Source organism: Gossypium arboreum, unplaced genomic scaffold, assembly GCF_025698485.1.
Source record: "Gossypium arboreum isolate Shixiya-1 unplaced genomic scaffold, ASM2569848v2 Contig00199, whole genome shotgun sequence".
Lineage (NCBI taxonomy): Eukaryota > Viridiplantae > Streptophyta > Magnoliopsida > Malvales > Malvaceae > Gossypium > Gossypium arboreum.
This window is the reverse complement of record NW_026440317.1, coordinates 104,664-117,132: the sequence shown is the minus strand read 5'-3', so window position 1 is coordinate 117,132 and position 12,469 is coordinate 104,664. Positions and strand designations below refer to the sequence as shown.

The 12,469-nt window shown below is 37.1% G+C and overlaps 1 non-coding gene across 1 annotated transcript; it reads right to left on the bottom strand.

The window, feature by feature from the left end:
- Positions 1 to 4,721: 4,721 nt before the first annotated feature.
- LOC128288300 (small nucleolar RNA R71) lies at positions 4,722 to 4,828 on the bottom strand. Its single transcript, XR_008278734.1, has one exon. It is a non-coding gene; the product is annotated as a small nucleolar RNA R71 (small nucleolar RNA).
- Between the last annotated feature and the right edge of the window lie 7,641 nt (positions 4,829 to 12,469).

Here is a 12,469-nt window from a genome sequence, read left to right as displayed (position 1 = left end):
TGATGATTGATTTAGTGTTATAAGGGTGAATTCCACAAGAAAGGACTTAGTAATGAACTTTGAAAGTATGATAGGAAATGTGTGATGACTAATTAAAGCATGCATGCAAAATAATGGACTTGCATGTCAAATTCCCCTTTATAGGTGGTGGCCGGCCATGACAAGGAGGATGGGCTAAACATGTCATGAAACATGTTTTGTTGGTGCATTAGGGTGAAATAATAAACAAAGGTGTATGGGTGATAAAAAATGAAAAAAAAAATGTGTGTGAGTGTGGTAATCCCCCATTGCCGTGAGTTGTAGAGAAGGAAAGAAAAAATTTTGTTCATCCTTTCTTTGAGCCAAAACTAAGGAAGAAGGAGGATTTTTGCTTCATGCTTGGTTTGGAAGAGATCTAGAAGGAGATTTGGCCAAGTTTGCATCAAGATTAAGGTATGTATGAGGTTGTGTTAGGAGTTTCATGCATGTTTTGGTTGCTAACTTGATGTGCATGTTAGCCATGGCTCAAATCTTTGTTAAGCCATGGAAATGGTATTTGGCCAAAGTTGTTATGGTGATAAAGCCATTGCATGCTAAGTGTGAAGCTTGATGATGATGCATGCAATGATGGATTGTCTACTCTTGAGCAAGATTTGAGCCTTCTTTTGATTTATCATGATTGAAGTTGAAAAGGAGCATGATTGTCATATTCGCCATTCATGAGCATGGTTCATGCTTCTTGCATGTTAGTTAAAATTTGTATTTTGGATGGCTATGGACACCTTGAAAATTCGCCATGCTCATATTGTATATATATGTTTGCACATGATGTTTTGGCTATGAAGTAAGTGATGAATAAGTTGGTTTAAAGAAGAAGATGTTGAAGAATAATTGTGAAATTTCAAGCACAATTCGCCTAGCACACATATAAGTGCTTGATGCTATATTATAAGTTTTGAGCCACAATATGCAAAGCATTAACTAGTAAAATGCATGCTGTTTTTGTGAGGTATTAAGTGCATAATTGGCCTCAACATGTACATGAATATTCGGCCTTGGGTAGCCTATTGAAGGCCTTAGCATTTCCTTGATGCTCAAATAAATTGTATTGAATTGCTTGATGTAGTATAAAATGTGCATGACCATTGTGTATTCAAGCTAAAGAGTGGCCATATGACCATTTAAAATCCTTGTCATATTCGCCATAAGCAAGCACAATGAGGTTTTAATAAATTGAATTTGTTTGAATTAGCTCAAGAGCTAAGAGGGCCACAATTGGACAAGGGAAGGAAAAGGTGATCGAATAGCCGAAAAAGCCGTTCGACAACATCCGAGGTAAGTCCTCAAGAAGTGATCTTACTTGAATTATGTAAGATGAAACATGGATGTGTATGATTATTGATCATGTGTGTATGAGTATTTGAATTCCACCCGGCTAAGTCCCGGCGAATATGCTAATGATTATAATTGTGTTTGAGCCTTAGTAACGAAAATGAAATATGTATGTCCAATGATTATTGATGTATGTGTGCATGAGAAATTGAATGATATCCGGCTAAGCCCCAAGACAATTATGCTGAAATTTATATCCGGTTAAGACCAAGGCAATTGTGCTAGTAGCTATATCCGGCTAAGACCAAGGCATTCGTGCAAGTTGTTAAATCCGGGCTAAGACCAAGGCATTTGTGCAAATCGTGATATCCGGTTAAAGTCCCGTTGGCCTTGGTGCGGGTTACCATAACCGGCTATGTCCCGGCGATTGAACGAGTACCGACATCCGGATGAACTCCGAAGGTATGTGATTTGAAAATTATGAGCTTGCTGGAAAATTTCAGCTAATGCACTTGTGAAATTTCCCAATGATAAGGTAAGTGCGGTGTGTGCTTTGCGCTAGGAGTAAGAGCGTATGAATATCCGCTCCTATGATGGAGCGAGTTATCGGCCTTAATGAAGCCGTTATTTGTGTATGAACATAAGAGTTGGGATGGTAAAGTAAGTATGATTATGTGAATGCGCATTAATGAAATGATGCATTTAACTATGTGAATGTATTGCTGTAATTAGAGTTGATTATATTCCTTGAGACTTACTAAGCATAAAAATGCTTACTCCGCCGCTTTGGCTCTCGCTTAGATTTCGCCGATAGCAATCGGATTCGGGATCGTTGAAGTCGAAGTCATCCACACTATCAAGCCCCCATTTTGGTATAAATTCTTGGTTGAACTTGAAATGGCATGTATAGGACTACCCCTTGTTTGTTAAATATGTGGTGATGTAAGTATGTACGGCCATGCGAAAATGGCTCGAAAAGGGAACATGAACTTAGAATAATTGTGGTGTGTATGTATATATTTGGTGTCATGATGTGGCTATGGCTTGAAATGGGAATGTTGGTCATATGATCAGCCATTGGCATGGTTAAAATGATCATATATGAACCTATGTATGGCAAAGACTAGTTGGTTCATGGAGACTACCAAATAGGTAAGACCTACCTTAAAACAGATGCTGCCAGCTGCAGTGACGTGAATGTGAAAAATCACCAAAATTCGTAGAAATGGAATTAAATAGTGAATAAGCTATGTAAATTAACCTTGATGAGTCTATTTTCATATGGAAGAAACGAAATGGTCATAGGAGTTACATGTTAAGAGATATTAATGCTATTGTGAGACAGGGCCAGAACGGTTTCTGGGTTCCCTGTCGCAACTTTAAAATTTACTATAAATTATCCAGAAAGAATTATGCGACATACCTTATATGTACAGATTCCATTTTGAGTCTAGTTTCATTAGAAACAAACGACACCAGCATTAAAGCCCTGTACAGAGAGATATTCAAGTTATACCGCGCGAAGGTCAGAGCAGTCGATCCCTGTAACATGGGTGACTTTAACTAATAAACTGTACCAATTGGCCCATCCAAAATTCTAGAAATAAATCCATGGATGGATATATGAGTCTAAATTCAGGAAAATTTACGAAACCAGTTTCCGAGTTTTGAAACTCGAGATATGATTTTTAAGGCGACGGTGATCCAGTCTTCCAGCCTGACTGGAAATGTCAAATTGGTGGGCAAACCATGTGAACTTGGCTTGTTAACCCCTCGTGTCCGACACCGGCAATGGTCTCGGGTTCGGGGTGTTACAGGAGATCTCCCTTCAAGTTCCTTCAGGAGTTTTGGGCTTTCTTATATTTTGTTATCTTTATGCTTTTGAGATGTTTTCTTTCATAAGTATGAACTAAGCCCTGAGTACCTAAAGGGAATGAAACCTAAGATAGATCTTGTTATTATTATCTGAATTGTATGATAAGTATTTGACTTGTTCTTAATTATGTGTTCTTAATTCTTGTTTTGATATTCCAGGATATTGATTCTGTTTTGATATTCCAAGATATTGATTCAAGTTAAGCTCTTATTCAGAGGAAGAATAGACCCTGTCTAAGAGTAAATTTGTCATAATTAAGCAGAGTTGATTGCGTGCCTAGAGATAGGGTGACAAGATTTTGCCGGATTAGGGTGAAACCTAATAAGGGAATCTATAGATCAAGTTAATGAAATTCTAGGGTGTTAACTAGAAAAAGATTTCAATTATTCAACCTATATTAGACATTTTTAGTCTCGAGAGAGATAATAATATAACTTACAGATTTCTACAGATCAAGTCAAATAAATAAATCGTCTGATTCAGAATCAAGTAACAAGTGAAGTCTAGGTAGATTTGTCCTTAGGTATTGTCTCAATCAATCGAATTTTCCCAAAATTATTTTCCCAAGTTTTTTTTCTGTGCATTCTTATTTAGTAATTAGTTTAGACAACCAAACTTCTTAAATTTTAGGCTAGATAATAAAAAAGGAAGTAAATACTAGTACTAGTAGTTCCTTTGGGTTTGAGAATCCGGTCTTGCTGAACTATACTACTTTTCGATAGGTACACTTGCCATAATCGTGATAATAAGTTAGTCTCAAGAACGTTTCATTTATAAATCTTTAAAACCTATTACGAATATCACGCATCAAGTTTTTGGCACCGTTACCGGGGAACTAGCATATTAGGTAAACTCAATTTTTATTACTTTAGCCATTTACTTTATTCGCAATTTAAGTTTTTCTTTTCTTTTCTTTTCTAATTCTTAATTTATTTTCTTTTGACAGGTTTTTCTAGTTTATGACCAGAAGAAACCCGTCAGGACCACTACTTTTTGATGGTGAGATCGACCGCACAGTTCACAGGAACCGGAGAGAAATAAAGCGAAGCTTAAGATACACAGAAGACGAGAAAAAGGATGATACTTCAACCATAACCGAGGAGATGGCTGAAAACCAAGAAAATCCACTACCTCCTGCGATTGCTGCTAATCCAGTAAATTAGAATCCTGCTCCACGGACTGTGTATGATTGTGCTAAACCTAGTTTAACAGGAACTGAGTCAAGTATAGTTAGACCTACTATTGCTGCAAATAATTTTGAACTGAAACCTAACACAATTCAAATGATACAACAGTTTGTTCAGTTTGATGGTTTGCAGGACGAGGATCCCCTTGGCAAATTTCCTAGAATTTTGTGATACCTTTAAAATTAATAGAGTTTCTAATGATGCCATCCGCCTTCAGTTGTTTCCCTTTTTGTTAAGGAATAAGGCTAAACAATGGTTGAATTGGTTACCACGAGGGTCAATCACTACTTGGGAACAAATGATCCAAAAAGTTTTTATTAAAATGTTTTCTGCCAGCTAAAATAGCTAAATTACGTAATGACATCTCTTCTTTTGTGCAGATGGATTTAGAAACACTCTACGATGCATGGGAGAGATACAAAGACCTTCTGAGAAGGTGCCCTCACCATGGGTTACCGCTTTGGCTACAAGTTCAAACGTTTCATAATGGCCTGAATCCTTCGACTCGGCAGATGATTGATTCAGCAGTTGGAGGAACCATCAATAATATGACACCTGAAAATGCCTATGAATTTATAGAGGAGATGTCACTCGCTCCCACAGGCCGGCTGATGGAAATATACTTACTACCGGGGATATTCGTGTTACTTCGTCGAATAACTATTAGTGGCAAGTCATGAGGATAAAGCCAACGAAAACAGCCGGTGTTTATAACGTCGATTCGGTTATCATGCTCTCTAATCAGGTAGAACTCTTGAATAGAAAATTGATGGTTTCCTTAGTTCTTCACAGGTTCACCAGTGATGAGGTGCGATTCAAATGGAGGAGGAGCATGCATAGAATATCAACCCTTCAACCCTAGCATCAAGGAGGAACAAGTCCAATAAATAGGTAACAATAACTCTAGACCCCAAAATAACCCATATAGTAACACTTATAATGCAGGTTAGAGGAACCATCCCAATTTCTCATAGGGCGGTCAAGGAAATCAAAGGCCACAACATCCTTCGGGTTTTCAACAACCACCTTACCAGCAAGAAAAGAAGCTGAACCTTGAGGAAATATTAACAAAATTTATCTCAGTGTCAGGAACGCATTTTCAGAATACCGAGACAGCATTCAAAAATCAACAAGCATCAATCCAGGGGCTCGAAACTCAGATTAGATAGCTCACCAAATTGATTTCTGAACTACCACAAGGTAGCCTGCCAAGCAACACTGAATCTAACCAAAGGGAGCAACTCAACGCGATTGCCCTTCAAGATGAGGAAGGGCTAGTTGCAGAACCAAGGCCAGAAACAGTGGTAAGAAAAGGTAAGGATGAGGTAGGCCACAATGAGCCAATATAAACCTTGTGTGCCAGACCCCAAGGCGACAAGGAAAGACTGCTCAGACGAACAATTTGGTAAATTCCTTAAACTTTTAAAGAAACTACATATTAACTTACCATTTATTGAAGCCCTTTCGCAGATGCCCAACGCAGTCAAGTTTTTAAAGAAGCTTCTAGCAAATAAACGGAAGTTAGATGAAGCATCGCATGTGTAGCTGAACGCGGTCTACTCAGCCATTCTACAGAATAAGTTGCCCAACAAACTAAAAGATCCAGGGAGTTTTACAATTCTTTGTTTAATTGGTATCTTAGATGTTAATAATGCGTTGGCTAATTTAGGGGCTAGTATCAATGTTATGCCTTACAAGTTGTTTAAGCAACTAAGTCTAGGGAAACCCAAACAAACTAGGATGAGCATTCAATTGGCTGATAAAACCATTAGATTTCCAAAGGGTATCATTGAAGATGTTCTTGTTAAGATCGATAAATTTATATGCCTAGTAGACTTTGTTGTTCTAGACATGGAAGAGGATAGTAACGCACCCTTAATTTTAGGAAGGCCCTTTTTAGCAATCGCCAAAACAATTATTGACGTTGGCACAGGTGAACTCACACTTCGTGTGGGAGATGAAACAATCACCTTTCAAGCCCATAATTCGAATAACACATCAAAAATCGAAGGTGACTGTACAAATTATTCGACTAAAACTAACCATATGGTGCAACCTTCTTTGCAGAAAACAAATCCAAAAAACATACATAAGCCAAGCAACAACAAAGAACCCATCCATAAAGAACGAAGGTTACAAATCGAGGAGCTAGATGAATGGCAGACACATAAATCGAGAAAACACGATAAACCAAAACCACACCATGATGAGCCTAATTCTTCAAAAAATCAACTTCAAAGTGGAGACAAAGTACTACTAGATGCAGCAAATCTCGAATCGCCACTTCTGAACCGAATGAAGAAACCCCTCTTACGGTAACTAGCATTTTTCCATACAGTACGGTCAAGGTAAATCACCCAAAATTCGGCATGTTCAAGGTAAATAGTACTCGTCTTAAACCTTATGTTGATAAAATTTATAGCAGGGATGATGAGTGTAAACTCCTCGATCCACCAAGATCACACACAGAGAGGTAAATCGAGCTTAGACTATACATAAGCATTTCTCGAGAGGCATCCCGAGCACTAACGGTGCTAACTTCTTTAAATTTTAGTCTTTAACATTTAATTCACTAACTGTGTCACTGAACACAGGATTTTCAAAACCACACGGCCAGGCACACATGCGTGTCGTAGGCCGTGCACATACCACGGGATGCAACATGGCCGTGCGATACAATTGTGTGAAAACAGGGCAAAAATTTCTTCCCCAACACGGGATATGATAAGTAGCCACGGCCGTACGACATGGCCGTGGGCGAAACTGCCAAAATAACACGGGCGTGCAACACGCCCGTGTTTTGAAACCATGGGTAAACCTGTCAATTTAACACAAGCGTGCCCCTGCATACACGGGCGTGGGAGAAGCTAACGGAGATCGACACGACCAATGCGCCTAATTTCGAAAACTACAAAATTCACGGGCTGAGATTAGAGCACACGGGCGTGCCCCACGGCCATGTGCCCCAATTTATCTATAAACACCTATTATTTATTTTATTTTATTTTTATCTCTATATTTTGAAATTATTTCTTTATTTCTTTTTAATACTATTTCATCCTGAGTTTTTACAATTTTTATTCTTCGGCTATTTCATTACGAGTAATTATGCTTCAGTATACCTCTTAAAGAGTTCCTGATTTTATCACAGTCAGAAAGAGTTCTAAAGCTCATCATCGCATAGGAACTAAAAACTCCACCGGGATAGGTTCTCCATGACTGTCATGTACTGCTCGACCACGACCATAGCTACCACCAGATATAATATTCTTTTGGTGCAGGACTTATGGACTAATGAACCTCTACCACTACCAGAGTATCCTCCTCCACTCTCACGCCGATTATCCTACAAAACTCTAGTTCAAGGAATTCATTCATCATTTAGGAAGTTTCACTTCTCTCCCTATCTTATGATTATAAATCTATCTTTTTCATTATATCTATCTTTGTACATTGAGGGCAATGTACATCTTAAGTGTGGGGGGTCTTTTATATTATCATTAGAAATCCCTGAATTGTGTCTTATTCTCATGTAAATCATTTATATCACTATTAGAATGAATTTTAATTAATTTATAATTTTTATTGATATGTCTTAAATTAAAATATAGGCATTTATGCATTGAGTGTTTAAACTTTAAGACATTAGGGAATCAAGCATGATAAGTTGATTTTTGAAGAATTAAAAACTTATAGGTTGTTTTTCCCAAGTTTAGGTATTATCTTGAGTTGAAATTCACAGGTTTAAACATCAAAAAGCCATAATTTTTGTGAGATTTTAAGCCTTTAGAGCATCTATGCTCTATCAATTCTTTCATGCTCACTTTTATTGTTGCTTTGAGTGCGTCAATATTGAATTATTATTCTAGAACTTGCTTGATTATGCATGTCAAGACCACACCATTTGATTTGATATGTCAAAATGATAAAGGCACTTAGGTTTAACCCACTCACTCCACAAAAGCCTACCTTCATAATTAACCCTTAGTGAACCCCTTTGAGCCTAACAAGCCATTAATTGATTTACCCTCAATATTAACCCATAAACCATTATTGTTGAAATCCCCTAATTTGATCCCTATTTTTGTTGAGATTTGATCTGAACTAATTGATTAGCTATGTTTTTTGCTCTTTTATGTAGCTAACTTGTTCTTAAAAAAAATTCATACTTACATATTAGTAGTAATTCGGTATTGTTGAGCCGCAGTATCTAAATTCCATCTTCTGAGAATAAGCTCACTTGTACTCAATTGATGTTTAATTATTTTTTCTAGTTAGGTAATTTTTCAATTCAATCTCGATTCTAACCTTTTCTTTCAGCTTGTGACCACACCTCCTAACCAAAGCCACGTTACAACCCTTTAAAGACCTTTTGATTGATGTTCATTGATAAACCGTAATTTATACATATTTTTACCCCATGTTTAACGTATTTTATGGATGATTTTCCATTAGAATTGGTGAATTCAATGCTCCTAATGCTCTAATTTCATGTTTTATACTTAGGAGAGCATAGGAGAGCGAAAGTAATGAGAAACGGGCCAAAAACAGAGAAAATGGGCCAAAGTACGAACTTAACATGGCTTGGACTTTCTCACACTGGCAGACCACACGGCCGTGTCAATCTGGCAGAATCGAAGCATGACTCACACGGGTATATCACACGCCCATGCCATTCTAACAGGCTCAAACACGGTTTGAAGTAATCTCACACGGGTGTGTCCCTGCCAAGCCTAAGTTAAGTCCAATTCAGAAAAAGCCACTTTTGAGGGCTCATAGGCATTCCAAAGCCTATAAATACACCCTATAAGAGGAAAAAAAAGAGACAAAGAATAGGGAGTAAGGAACTACTCCAAGGAAGCCGATTAATTCATCTCAGAAGCCGAATTTATCATCAAGACTGAAGATCTCTCCTCAATTCCCCTTCAGGAGTTTTGGGTTTTCTTTATGTTTTGTATTCTTTATTTTTTATGAGATGTTTTGTTATTTAGTTATGAACTAAATCCCATAAATACCCAAGGGGAATGAAACCTAAGACGAATCTTGTTATTATTTTCTGAATTGTATGATAAATATTTAACTTGTTCTTAATTATGTGTTCTTAATTCTTGTCTTGATATCCCAGGATACTGGTTCAAGATAAGCTCTTATTCAGAGGAGGAATAGACCCTGGCTAAGAGTACATTTATCATAATTAAGCGGAGTTGATTGCGCGCCTAGACATAGGGTGACAAGGTTTTGCTGGATTAGGGTGAAACCTAATAAAGGGATCCATAGATCGAGTTAATTCAACCTTAGAGTGTTAATTAGAGAAAAGTCTCGGTTATTCAATCTAGGGATTAGACGTTATTAGTCTTGAATAGGGATAATAACATAACTTAGGGATCTCTATGGAACAAGTTGAATGAATAAATCGTCCGATTCGGAGCCAGAATAACAAGTAAAGTCTAGGTGGATTTTTCCTTAGGTATTATCTTAAGTCAATCTATTTTCCCAAAAGTAATTCCCCAATTCTTTTCTCTATGCGTTCTTAGTTTAGATAATTAGTTAATTAAAATAAAACCTCTTTATTCTTCGGCTAGATAATAAAAAGACAGTCATTACTAGTACTTTTAGTTCCTTTGGGTTCTACAATCCGGTCTTACTAAAACTATACTACTGTTCGATAGGTACACTTGCCTACATCACGATAATAGTTAGTTCAAGAATGAGTAATTATAAATATTTAAAACCTCTCACGAAATCACGCGATCATTCATCTCAATATATAGTGGTGGAGATTTGATTTTCATGCAAGCCTATGGTAATGACTTTTCATTATTGGCTATTGAGTGCTTCATGTATTATCCTTAAACACCTCGAGTGATTTGAGTGAATCTTTAGCTAGGATGTGAAAATCTGTGATATTTTGAGTCAATGGTAATTACTTAGATGAGGGGAGGTGTACCTATGCTTTCATGATAAAATACTCAACTTAGAATGTTTGAAACTTTGATGTTCTTTCAGTCAAATTCTCAATGTATGATTACTTATGGATTATTTTGAGATATTATTAATAGGAATTATAAATTAAGAAGAATTTATTTTGATTGTGAGTTGAGGGTTTTGTTTAAGGACAAGCAAATGCTTAAGTGTGAGGGTATTTGATAAACCATAATTTATACATATTTTTACCCCATGCTTAAAGCATTTATGGATGGTTTCTCCTTAGAATTGGTGAATTCGGTGCTCCTAATCCTTTAATTTCATGTTTTATACTTAGGTGAGCACAAGAGAATAAAAAGAGAGAGAAACGGGCCGAAAACGGAGAAAATAGACCCACATGGGAAAACAACATGGCATGGACTTCCTCACACGGGCGTGTCACATGGCTATGTCCCTTTAGCAAGGTCAAAGCACGATTTACATGGGTAGATCACACAGCTGTGCCTATTTAACAGCCTTGACCACAGCCTTAAGCAATCGTACATGGGCGTGTCACATGGGCGTGTCCCTGCCGAGCCCAAGTTTAGTCCAATTCAGAAAAGGACAATTTTGAGGCTCTTAAGCATTCCAACTCCTATTTAAACACTTGAAGAGGCACTTAGAGGGGGGGTGCAGAGTAGGAAGCAAGGAATTACTCAAGGAAAGCCGATTGATCCATCTCAAGAGCCGGATTCATCATTAAGACTGGAGATCTCCCTTCAAGTTTCTTTAGGAGTTTTGGGTTTTCTTATGTTTTGTTATATTTTTGCTTTTGAGATGTTTTCTTTCATAAGTATGAACTAAAGCCCTAAATGCATAAAAGGAATGAAACCTAAGACAGATCTTGTTATTATTATCTGAATTGTATGATAAAAATTTGACTTGTTCTTAATTATGTGTTCTTAATTCTTATTTTGATATTCCAAGGTATTGATTCAAGTTAAGCTCTTTTTCAGAGGAGGAATTGACCCTGTCTAAGAGTAAATTTGTTATAATTAAGTAGAGTTGATTGCGCGCCTAGAGATAGGGTGACAAGATTTTGCCGAATTAGGGTGAAACCTAATAAGGGAATCTATAGATCGAGTTAATGAAATTCTAGGGTGTTAATTAGAAAGAGATTTCAATTATTCAACCTAGGGTTAGATGTTATTAGTCTCGAGAGAGATAATAATATAACTTAGGGATTTCTACGGATCAAGTCAAATGAATAAATCATCTGATTCAGAGTCAAATAACAAGTGAAGTCTTGGTGGATTTGTCCTTAGGTATTGTGTCAATCAATCAAATTTTCCCAAAAGTATTTTCCCAAGTTTTTCTTTTTGTGCATTCTTAGTTAGTAATTAGTTTAGACAACCAAACCTCTTAAATTTTAGGCTAGATAATAAAAAGGAAGTAAATACTAGTACTCGTAGTTCCTTTGGGTTCGAGAATCCGGTCTTGCTGAACTATAATACTATTCGATAGGTACACTTGCCTTAATTATGATAATAAGTTAGTCTCAAGAACGTTTCATTTATAAATCTTTAAAACCTGTTACGAATATCACGCGTCAAAAATAGATTCACAAAACAGAGAAATTGAATTCATTTTCAAAGGTGGTTCATTCATTGATTCTTGGTCCTTATTTTGCTCTTTCATTTTTTCCTTTATCTTACAAATATACAAAAGAAAAAGAATAAAGTTTGCTTATTTGTTGTTTGGTATCGATCTAGCCAACATCCGCTTCTCCGGTCTAAAGGTCAACGGATCCTTGTGGATATGGTTAGAACCGCAACGGGGTAGAGGCGCGTTCGGCATCGATGAAGCCCACGGGTCGACTGAAAGGGAGGAGAGGTTGAAAAGTTTTGAGAAAAAAGGTTTTGAAATCTATTTTGAGAGAATAATTGGCCAATTGAGGTTATTAAGGCAATTTTTTGGTTCATATATGTGTTCAAAAACGGTGTAGTTTTAAGCCGTGAGCTTTGGCCTTAAAACGGTGTCGTTTCACGACGCAAACCGACCACCAAACCCGTTTACCCTCAGGACCCGCGCATTTTCGCGGTGAAGGGACATTTGTGCTTTATATCCCTCCCCTCCTGCATCGTTCCTTAATTAAGCCTCAATCATGTTTTATTTGTTTTTTACATTTTCC